The sequence below is a fragment of the Plecotus auritus genome (genome assembly GCF_963455305.1).
Source record: "Plecotus auritus genome assembly, chromosome: 5".
NCBI lineage: Eukaryota > Metazoa > Chordata > Mammalia > Chiroptera > Vespertilionidae > Plecotus > Plecotus auritus.
In genome coordinates this window covers 24,203,305-24,215,910 of record NC_137776.1, presented here as the reverse complement: position 1 = coordinate 24,215,910, position 12,606 = coordinate 24,203,305, and positions in this window count along the sequence as shown.

Below are 12,606 nucleotides of genomic sequence, written 5' to 3'. Positions count from 1 at the left end.
AACACAATCTGCCCCTTCAGATGGGGGTCCCCTACTCTCTGAGATGAGTAAGCCATGCTCCTCTCAGCCTCAAACCTTTGCCTTTCCCCCTACACCTTCCCCCCAGGAATGCCTTTCACCCAACTCTCTAAATCTAAATCTCTGAGTTCCTATAACACTTAGGTATTTTCCTCTCTTTCATTCTTCCCTGTAAGGATTGCCCTCTGGCTCAGTAAATAAAGAAAACATCACTATATATTCCATGCTAATTATCATCTGAGCTTCTGTCAAAGAATGAGAACATAAAAAGGAACAGGCACTGTGGTGGTGGTTGCACATATCCATTTATTCATTCATTCATTCAAATAGCATTTATTGGGTCCCGCCACATGCTCACATTCTAAAGAGGGCCCAATGTTATAGAACAGTGAGCATCAGTACCACCTAGAGAACTTGTTAAAACATAAATCCCCAAGTTTGGGGTTGGCCCCATGAATTTGCACCTCTAACAAGATCCCAGATGATTCAGATGCTGTTGGTACAAGACAGCACTTTGAGTAGCCTGCTGCACAAGGCAGCCCTCACTCAGTGACTGGTCTGTGATGGTTCATAACTCAGTCATCTCTCAAGCACTATTCACTCACGCATGCATGCATCCCTGTCTTTGAACCTCTGCACATGCTCTTTCCTCTGCAATACTCTTCAACCCTTCCCTGCAGCCCCTCCCTCCTTCCATCCCTCCTTTCATAGCTGGCTTGTCCCCATGAAAAAGTCTCCCCACCCCAACAAACATATACACACGTGATAGTCTCTATTTCTGCCTCCTATTTGTCTCTTTCATAGAATGTTCAGAATTTGTATCGGGATTTGTTTATTGTGTCTCCCACCGGAATAGAAACTCCATGACAGCAGGAACAATATCTATTTTAATCCCCAGTACCTAGCACAGAGCCTGGAACACAATAGGTGCTCTGCAAATATGTTGATCCACTAACTCATTCCTTTGACAAATATTTCATGAGCACTAACTCTGCACCAAGCACTGTTCTAAATGTTGGGAATACAATAGTGGACAAAATTAGCTAAAACCCCTATTCTTGGAGTATTCACTTCATGCAGGGAGACTGTCAATAATCAATGAGCATAATAACTAACAGTTAATAAGCAATAAGGTGTTAAGTGCTATAGAAAATAGAGCAAACTGGGGGTTTAGCAAGAACAATCAGAGGGGGGACTGGGTTGTAAGCTGAGACTTTAGGATTTGAGGGATTGCAGGGAGTTTACCATGTGAGTATTTTTGGAAAGAGCTTTCCAGCCAGTGCAAGTCCCAAAAGCAGAGCCTTCCAGTAGAACTTTCCGTGGGATGGACATGTTCTATGTGTGCACTGCCAATGCAATAGTCACTAATCATGTGTGACCGGTGGAAACGGAACTGGCAGCACAGCCCTAAAGCGTGAACATGTGGAGTGCAGGTGCAGTGGAGCGGGTGGGGGCAAGTAGGAGTAGGTGAGCTCAGAAAAGTGAGGTAAGATCAGGTAGGACCTTGCTGGTCAGCTCTGGGACTCCAGCTTTTATTCTGAGTGAGAGGGGAGCCATGAGAGGGTTCCAAGAAGAGCAGTGATCTGATATAACTTATGTTTTAAAAGATTCCTCTGGCTGCTGTGTTGAGAATAAACAGTGAGGAGACAAGTGGGGAGGCTGCTGGAGGCAGGCAGGTCAGAGATAGAGGCGGATCAGAGCAGGATAGTGGCGGGAAAGAAGGTGCTAAATGTCAGGGTCTAGATATATTTTGAAGATGGAGCACAAAGGATTTTCTGACAGAGGCTGATTAAAACATATATTAAACTCCTAATAGATGCCAGGCACTAGCTATGAACTTCATCTAAGCCAGATTTGCCAAAGAAATGTCACCCAGTCTTTGACTGGTACCAGCTTTCCCTAAGACAGATAGCACTGCGGGGCATTTCTCACTTTCAGTGGCCCACAATTCGATCTTCGAACATCGCATCTTCGGATCAGAGCCGATAGAGCCTGCTGGCACCGTGAAATGTGTTGTGATTATTCACCCAGCATCACTCCATGGTATGTACATTAAGAAAATAGATGACTCAAGTCCCACATAAATCCTTCATTCTCCTGTTTTATTCCCCTGTCCATCACCTCCTCATTTATTCTTAATATTCAGGTTTTGCATTCAAGGCCAGGTCAGGTCTCTGGAGGACTTCCATCTTTCTCCTCTCGCATCTGCCCGGTCCTCCTCCAGAGACTCCTTGGCCTGAGGATGGGAAATTGAGTCATCTGTCTTCTGTAACCATATGGATAAGATGTAGTCATTTAGTGTTGTCGGCATTGTTGTGCTTCGGAAGCTAATTAAGACAATTAGCTATTAAATAGCAAAAACAATTAAGCTCATTGAAGTAAACCATATGCAGTTTACACTCGTGCGTAGACAAAAAATTAACATGTGGCTAGATGGTGGCACTACAGATGGTCCGGTGCCAAAACAAATCAAGGAACATGGGGGCCGAAGACAGAGGTGTCTTGGCACCCAATCAGTTTCCACCATAAAATGTTTCTCAAAACATTTGGCTTGATTTGGGGATGTTTCTTCAATATTGAAAAAAAAAAAAGTATATTCCTGACCAAATGTTTCTTTCAGGCTGTAAAACGGCAGAATCATGCCATTCTCCTGCCTCTGACTCAACTCCACAGCTGCCCACAGCATCCAACAGAGAGAAGACGCCTGCTCAGGGGACCTCTGAGGATCGTCTGTAAGTTAACCAGATCTGTAGATGGAAAGGGGTTTCCCATGGGTGTAGGTTGTGGCTGGCAGTTTTAGATCACATATATAAATTCCAAATAGAAGGGCAAAGGATTGAGAGCCAAGAGGAGGAAGAGAAGCCATGGAGGCCACAGGAGGCTCTATAAGGAATGTGTGTTTATCTGGAATTTGTTTTGGCTGCATGTGCCAAAAAAACTCAGCTAGAATTTGCTTAAGCCTAAAATGGAATTTAGCTAGGAAGGACAAGCTGTGGGGAACAGAGCCCAGGAGCTCCCAGGGACTTATCCCAAATAAGACTCATATCCGTCTGTCTCTCTCATCTCTGCCCAGCTCTGTGTTGACCTCACTCTGGCTGCAGAAAGGCCCTTCCTTTGTGGTAGGGAGCATGGATGCTGCCAGTGCCAATTTAGCAACCCTCGTAGATGAAGAGTACTCCTATACCCAAGGTCCATGTCTGTGCATGCCAATAGACCAGTCTCCATAGCTGCAATATAAGATAGGATAATTAATTGACCAGACCCCTATCCAAAGGCCCACCTCTCCCCATTCCCATGCTATCTATAGCCAAACAGAGAAGCATCGGAGGAAAAGTTTGCTGGAAAAGCAAAACCAATGGTTTCTACATCAGGGTGCTAAAGAAAGGATCAGAATTTGATGGAGGCAGCGTAGAGAAGACATTGCCTGGGGAAAATAAAAAATCTGAGCATTCATACAGCTCTGTTTTTTATAGTTCCACCATTCTGCCAATTATCTGCTGAATTTTCAAAAAAGGAGATTATCAGGATTCCTTTTCTCAGTATCCACATTACCCACAATCCACAATTGCCATGTGTAAAATTGGAGTAGAAATAAAGTAGAGAGGAAATAGCCCAAAGAAGAGCCCAGCTTCTTCCTCTTCTCATAACTGATCTGAGTCATTATCTATTTTTTGATGGGCATTTATTACTTGGTTGAGTGTAGGGGTGGCCATGCAATATCTAAACCTACTTCCTATATTTAGGAAATTTCTTATCTTATAAGCAGCAGTGTCCTGGTAAAAGTTTAACAACCTAGTATGAAGAGAGAGGAGACCTAATTTGCAGTGTTTACTCATTTCTGTGATATAGATACTCCCACTGTGGCTGATTTCCAGCTATCAACGTGATGTCACTAAATGCATTATTTGGGAAGAGAGGCACAGCAGCACATTATTGGAGAATAACTCCTCCATATAGATAAAACAGGCATAAATAACTTCAAGAGCACAGATAATAGTAAAACTAATACAATAATAGAAAGTGATAAATTTAGAGTATTGAACTCTATTGTTTTTAATATAATGTATTTGAGTTAATATAATTTGTTTTAAATAAAGCTTTTTATTCTGATATCAATACCACAACAAGGATGTTGACCTTGACCCAGCCAAGATATAGAACATTGCCATCAAAACTTGAGGGCCCACCCAAGCCTTTTGCAGTGGTCGTTCCATACAAATGACTTGTCTTGGCTCATGCTTAGAACTTTCCTAAAATCTCTCAAAGGTTCACAAACCCCAAACAAGCACCACCTGTCCTCGATGTGCCTGAACCTTTTGCTAAGTGACCCCAGGCCCAGTGCTAGTAGTAGCCTGATTCAGTTCACACTTGGCCTCTTCTGCATACCTCCAGGCCCAACACAAGTAGCAGCCATCTGTATATCACTTTGTAGCTCATGCTGGGTGGCCCCTGGAAGGGCAGAGGTAGTGGCTGACCTTGGCCTGAACCTCCTAGGAGGCCCCAGAGCCAGCACACCTGGTGGCCAGTTCAGACCATGCTAAAGCACCACACAACCACCTCCACAAGTGACACACTCAAGGGATAGACTCATCAAGCACCAGAGGCAAGTTCAGCTCCAGGCACAGCAACATCTTCTCTGTTATCACAGCCGGTCCTTGTAGCCAATTGGCCTTGGGTCAATTCCTCCCACTGATGTACCAGTAGCAATCAAGGCCCAACTACAAAAGGAGGGTGCACACAGCCCACACGGGGATAATGTGCCTGAAGCACCCAGCTTGAATGACCATGGAGACTGTACCACTGGGCCATACAGAACACCTATTACATAAGTGGCTGACTTATGAAGACTAGGAGACATAGCAGATCTACCTAATACATATAAACAAACACAGAGAGGCAACCAAAATGGATAGATAACAAAACATGTCCCAAATGAAATAACAGAAGAAATCTCCAGAAAAAGAACTAAATGAAATGGAGGCAAGCAAACTACCAGATACAGAGTTCAGAACAATGGTTACAAGGGTACTCAAGGAACTTAGTAAGAACTTCAACAGCATAAAAAATTACATAGAAAGGACAGAAAAGAGCCAGTCAGAAATAAATAATACAATAACTGAAATGAAGAATACACTAGAACAGCAGTCGCCAACCAGTGGTTCATAAGGTCCGAAAGGTTTGTGACCGCTGGTTTAAGGAAACCTTTGGAGCAGTGGTCACCAACCAGTGGTCCGTGAGGTCCAAAAGGTTGACGACTGCTGCATTAGATGGAATCAACAACAGATTAGATGAAGCTGAAGATCAAATTAGCGATCTGTAAAACAAGATAGCAGAAAACACCCAAACAGAGCAGCAAGAAAAAAAATAATTTTTAAAATGAAGATAGTTTAAGGGACCTCTGGGACTTCAAGTGTAACAACATTTGCATCATTGAGGTACCAGAAGGACAAGAGAGAGCAAGGAATTGAGAAGCTATTTGAAGTAATCATAACTGAAAACTTCCCTAATCTGGTGAAGGAAAAAGACATACAAGTTCAGGAAGCATAGAGAGTCCAAAACAAGATAAGCCCAAAGAACCCACATCAAGACATATCATAATTAAAATGGCAAAGGTTAAAGACAAAGAGATAATCTTAAAAGTAGCAATAGAAAAGCAGTTAGTTACCTAAAAAAGCATTCCCATAAGACTGTCAGCTGATTTTTTGATGGAAACTTTGCAGGCCACAAGGGATTGGCACGAAATATTTAGTGATGAAAAGCAAAGAACTACAACCAAGATTACTCTACCCAGTAAAGCTATCATTTAAAATCAAAGGAAAGATAAAGAGCTTCCCAGACAAGAAAAAGCTAAAGGATTTTGTTACCATTAACCAAGTATTAAGTATTAAAGAATCTTCTTTGAGAAGAAAAAAAATATGACTAATAAAATGATAATAACTACATATCTATCTACAATTGCTTTAAAACCAAATGGATTAAATGTTCCAATCAAAAGACATAGGGTGGGTGAATGGATAAGAAAACAAGGCCCTTACATATACTGTTTGCAAGAGACTCACTTCAGATCGAAAGACAAAAAGACTGAAAGTAAAGAGATGGAAAAAGAAATTTCAGGAAAGTAGAAACAGAAGAAAAAACTGGGGTAGCTATACTTATACCACACAAAATAGACTTGAAAACAAAGGCTATATAACAAGAGACAAAGAAGGACCCAGCAGTTCCACTTCTGGGTATTTATCTGAAGAAACCCAAAACACTGATTTGAAAAGACATATGCATCAATATGGTCATTTCAGTATTATTTACAACAATCAAGTTATGGAAGCAACTAAAGCGTCCATCAATAGATGAAAGGATAAATAAGTGGTACATATATACAATGGAATATGACTCAGCCATTAAAAAAAAAAAAAATGAATGAAATCTTGCCATCTGAAACAACATGGATGGACCTAAAGGGTATTGTGCTGAGTGAAAGAAGTCAGACAAAGAAAGACAAATGCCATATGATTTCACTTATATGTGGAATCTAAAATTTAAAAATGAACAAGCAGAATAGAAACAGACTCATAAATAAAGAGAACATTTTGGCAGATGCCAGATGGGATGGGGTCAGTGGTGGAGGTGAACAAATGAAGGGATTAAGAAGTACAAATTGATAGTTATAGAATAGTCATGGATGTAAAGTACAACATAGGGAATCTATACTAATAAAAGGGTAATATGCTAATTAGACTGGGAGACCTTCTAGACAGAACCATGGTGGCGGGGCCAAGGCAGAGGCAGTTAGGGGTGATCAGGCCAGGAGGGGAGGGCAGTTGGGGGTGATCAGGCCAAGGGGGCAGTTGGGGACGAGCAGGCCAGCAAGGGGGGGAAGTTGGGGGTGAGAAGGCCAGCAGGGGGACAGTTGGGGACAAGCAGGCCAGCAGGCAGAGTGGTTAGGGGTGATCAGGCAGGCAGGCAGGCAGGTGAGCAGTTAGGAGCCAGCGGTCGCAGATTGCAAGAGGGATGTCCGACTGCCGGTTTAGGCCCGACCCCTGTGGGATCAGGCCTAAACTGGCAGTCAGACATCCCCCGAGGGGTCCCAGATTGGAGAGGGTGTAGGCCGAGCTGAGGGACACCCCCCCCCCCCATGCACAAATTTCATGCACCGGGCCACTAGTCCTATATAATAAAAGGCTAATATGCAAATAGACCGAACGGCAGAACAACTGAACAACTGGTCACTATGACGTGCGCTGACCACCAGGGGGCGCACACGGTACATGGTGGGCATCAACAGCAGGCAGCAGAGCATGGAACATGGAAGGCATTGGCTGTGGTGGGATGGTGGAGCAGGTGAGCGGGAATGCCTGATCAAGGCGGGGTGCCAGTCGCTGTCACTGGGGCAAGCCTCTGGTGGTTACTGAAAATTCTTTGCTCCTGCATGCTGCAGTCCTACCGGGTGCTCGCACCCACTGCTGGTGCCCAGTGGCGGCAGGAGTGGGGCTGCAGGCAGACAGGGGACTGGGGGCCATGACAGGAGGGGCCAGGCAGGGGCATGGAGGATGGGCTGAGACCCGCCCCTGTGCACAGCGCAGCCCCACAGCCCACAGTTCCTTTCAAGGTGCACAAACTCGTGCACTGGGCTCCTAGTATAGTTAATAATATTGTAATAACTATGTTTGGTGTCAGATGGCTACTAGATTTAATGGATCACTTCATACATAAGCTATATAAATGTCTAATCACTGGGTTGTATGCCTGAAATGAATATAATATTGTATGTCAACTGCAATTGAAAAATAAAACATTATTTTTAAGAGAGAGAGAGAGGGAGAGAGAGAGAGAGACTGAATGAATAATGAGTCTCGGGGAACTCACCGATGTATTGTTCTTCTCCTGTGCCTTTGGAGTCCTCTTGTGTTTCTCTTATATACAATGTCCAGGGGTTTTAGTTGTACTTTGCAGGAGGAATAAGGGAAAGTATACATACTATAACTTACATTTCAATAATGGTTGTGTTTAATAATTGGCTCAAGTCCCTGAAATTTTAACAATGGGCTCCTATAAGCTGGCTCCAATAGCCCACTGCTAGGAATCTCTGATAGTCCAAGCCCAGCTCCTGCCACAGAAGCTTAAATGTCACATACTCTTTCCCAGCCGTCCCTGCACCTTGGGCAGAGGTGCATTAGTTACCCAGTCAGACACACGCACCTGAGATTTGAACAAGCTAGCAATGCAGAGAAGCAGGATTGCGGAGAATCATTCTGGTGGCCATTTCAGGGCAGCATGGCAGCAATACTCATGTTGGCACCCACCACCAGGGGCTCGAACTGTGCCATCTCATGCTCAATGGTGAGAGCAGCGTGGTCTCCAAATTTTTTCTACGCCATGCCTTGAACTGTGGTTCTCTGGCCAATACTGCCTCTGAGCTGGATTTTCCTGTTGGTTCTGGGAGAAGCCCTTCAATAGTGCTATTTCTGCTTAAATTGGCTACAGCTGGCTTCTGTTGGATGCAAATAAGAAGTCTGACTCAAACCCCTCTGGGAGAAAAACCTCAGGCTCTAACACAGAACGACCTTATTTTTGCTCAGGGGAAGTGATAAGCAATAACTTACAGCAAACAGAACCATGGAATTCCACCTAGAAGGGCTTGTTGAGAGGGGCTGCCAGGACACCAAAGCCATCACGATTCAACCTGCTTAGTTGCCAAACACCTTCATCCGCTATTCTGATCCCCCACGTGGGAGCATAGACTTAATTATAGTTTTTCCCCATGAGATAAGCAATTTGGCATTGGGCAAAATACACTAACTGGCCTGACCTTGGGGATCAGACAATCCCAATGACACTACACTCTTATTTTCCCTTCTCCACTCCCACTCACCCTCCTGCACCACTGAAGACCCACTCCCTGGTTAGAGCAGTGGTCAGCAAACTCATTAGTCAACAGAGCAGCAAACTGTGGCTTGCGAGCCGCAGTTTGCCGACCACTGGCTTAGAGAAAAGGTTTTTATGTCCTCAGGGTGGCTTTTATGTGCAGAAAAGACTACTTACTCATAGCTTTATTTGGGTCTTGAAAATTAGTATTTGATTTATTAAATGTATAGTATCAGAAATTTATGGCTCTTCCTAAAGCTTTTAAAATCAGCTTAGGAATCTTATTATCCTATTTATAAGTCTAGCAAATATTAACAATCACTTTGAGAGGGCTTTTGATTAATGTTCAGTCCCATTTAAACACTTAGTTAATTAAACCTCCTTAACATTTTAAGCAGCGTTTGTAAATTTAATATATTCAATTCCTTTGGAAGTACGTCATCTGACTGAGAAACCTTCCCAAGTACTAAAGTGACTCTTATAGATTTAAAAAATTAAGCATGCGCACGCACACACACACACACACACACACACACACACACACAGAGTAAAGCTTAAATTCTCTTAAATTTCAAATCTACATGCAAACTTAGAAATATTTCAATTTGAAAATCACAAATCTTAATTATTCAAGTACAAACAAAAGTAGAATGTTAGGAGTGGTCTATTATTCTAATAGCCAAATTCTCTTTAAAATTGTATGTTTATAATGTATCATTGGCATGTACTGAATATTTGTCTTCCCCCCCCCCAAAAAAAAAAAGTTATATATTGAAATCCTAATCCCTAATGTGATGGTGTTTAGGAGATGGGTCATGAGGGTGGAGCCCTCATAAATGGGAATCAATGCCCTTATGAAAGAGACACCAGAGAGCTCCCAAGTCCCTCCCACCATGAGGACATAGTGAGAAGACAGACAGTAGTCTTTGAACTAGGAAGCAGGTCTTCACTAGACACCAAATCTGCAGCACTTTGATCTTGAACGTCCAAGCTTCAAGAACTATGAGAAACAAATCCTGTTGTTTATAAGCCACCTAGTCTATGATATATTGTCACAGCAGCCTGAACAGGCTAAGACAATAATATATGCACAAATTCTTTTAATTTGAAAATATAGATGCTCCTTGACTTACAGTGGGGTTAATTCCCTATAAACCCATTGTAAGTTGAAAATCATTAAGTCAAAATGCATTTTATACTACTTTATAGAGTATCAGTTGTTTACCCTTGTAATTGCATGCCTGGTGGGGAGCTGTGGCTCTCTGCTACTGCCCAGCATCACAAGAGTATCACTAGCCCAGGAAAAGATTAAAATTCAAAGAATGGTTTTTACTGAATGCATATCACTTTTGCACCATCATAAAGTCAATAAATTGTAAGTTGAACTATCATAAGCTGAGGGCCATCTATATATATAAAAGGCTAATATGCAATATTTCCTCTAATTAATTCCCTTTTAATGTGCATATATTTCATGCACTGGGTCACTAGTCTATATATATAAAAGCCTAAGTGACCGTCTCAACCGAAACAACCGAACAGACGACTGAACAGGCTACGTGGGGCGACCAGGCTGGCAGGGGGGTTAGTGAGGGATGACCAAACAACCAAGCAGCAGGCTGCATGGGGCAACCCCCAAGGGGTCCTGGATTGAAGAGGGTGCAGGCTGGGCTGAGGGGATCCCCCCCCCATGCACAAATTTTGTGCACCGGACCTCTAGTCTATATATATAAAAGGCTAATATGCTAAGTGTCTGACCATCCGACTGGTTGCTATGATGCACACTGACCACCAGGGGGCAGACGCTCAACGCAGGAGCTACTGTGACACACACTGGCCATTTACAGAGAAACGGCACCACGGACCTAACGCCCACAAAACAACACTTAGCTTCCCCCAAGTGGGACACAGGCCCCACCACCACCCCAGAGTGAAAGCCCACCAAAATGCAGCCAACACTGCCAAGACCCCATGGCACAAAATGTGGCCCACAGCCCAGCCCAGCCTGGAAACAATGGCTGTGGACACTGGGTAATGACATCATGTAGCAACGGCTGGCTTCCTCTCCCTAGCAACTAGCCTCCTTGCAGTTTCTTCAGCCCAGGAACATGACTTGCTTTATAGCAAAGTGGGAACATTTTACACTTTAACCAAATGTCTGTGAAGCGTTTTCCTGTGCCTCAGCTCATTTGATCCTCACAGAAGTCCTGGAGTAGGTAGATAGGAGACTCAGTGGAATGCTATTTTCTTTTCATTAACTGGAAAATTGAGATCTAGAAAGCTTAGAAACTTGACCTGACTGAAAAGAAGTAAGAAATGGTGGACCTTGAAAATGACTTCAGGTTTTCTCACTGTGCAGAATATAGTCAAACACAGCTGCAGGTAAATATTTTACCCTTTGTTTTCCCTGCATGATCTATAATAATAATCTACTTCATGTTGATATTTACTGCTGTGTTGCTGACAATTACCTGAAAGAGAAGTTGGGGTGCTTCACTGGGCTGGAAAAAGTTTAGCTAAATCAGAAAGCATGTCTAATTAAGCAAGTTTATTCTATATATATAAAAGGCTAAGTTGACTTGCGCATGCATGATACATATAAAGCTCTCACTGGCGCCAATTGCAAGTGTGTGTTTCGATCTGTCATTATCAATCGTGAATTTGGTTAACACTTCTATTATAGAGAAAGAACGAATAGTGATATTAAAGTATTTCTTCTAATTAATTTCCTTTCAATGTGAACATATTTGTGCACCAGGCCACTAGTCTGTTCATAATAAAATATTTTAATTGGAAAAAAAAACTACAGTTATGATTCCCTTAAACGTTTGTATGCTCAAGTTTAAATTTTCCCTGGGTTACTAAAATGTCTGCCCATTAGGGAGTTAATTTCCTTTTCTCTGACTGAGGCTGCTAATCAATGAGAGATTTTGTGTGGGGTTGACTGGATCCTCATTGGTGATTCTCTGGACCGTCAGGGCCTATCTCCTGTCTCCAACATCCTAATTTAAAGGCGGAGGTGGCCAAGGAGACTGATTAATATTAATTACTACTTCTCAAACCAGAGTCCAGTCCATAACCCCCATTCACAGCCCTCCCCTGATTTTGCATTTATTTGATCCTTAAGGTATATAACTAAATATTTTTCTAACTCTAAAGAATCCTGCATTCTTTTCATATGCTTCTTATTTCTTGGGACTGCTCAGTCTTTATGGATATTAACTTTTATCTAATTGAATTCTGGTTCTCTCTTAGAGATTTGGCTGAGTATTCAGTCATGGCTCCCAAAATCATTCTCCAAGGTCATTGCTCAGCTCCACCCCTCACCGTACTTGACCCCCTGTGGTACTTGAGTTCCTAATTCCCCTGGGAAAGGAAAAGTGGGCTCCCCCAAGATCTATGTGCCCTTCCAGCTAGAAGGCTAAGGAAAAAGTTCTAAAACCTAATATCTTCACCCAGGAATTGACACTACAGCCTCCTGCTTTCCACCCTTCCAGGAGCAGACACTGCAGTGGTCAAGGTCTGTTGGATGAACAGGGTCCACATAGGAGGCACTAGAGCTAAACCCCCAATCTCCCAGAAGGATGAGGGGCCTTAGCAAAGGTCACCAGCTGTGGTAAAACCCAGGACTCCCAACTCTAAGCCTGTGCTCTGGCCACTCAACCACAAGACCCTCAATGAGGATCAAGAAGCAGAGCCAGAAAGGAGCTCACAGATCACAGCTCC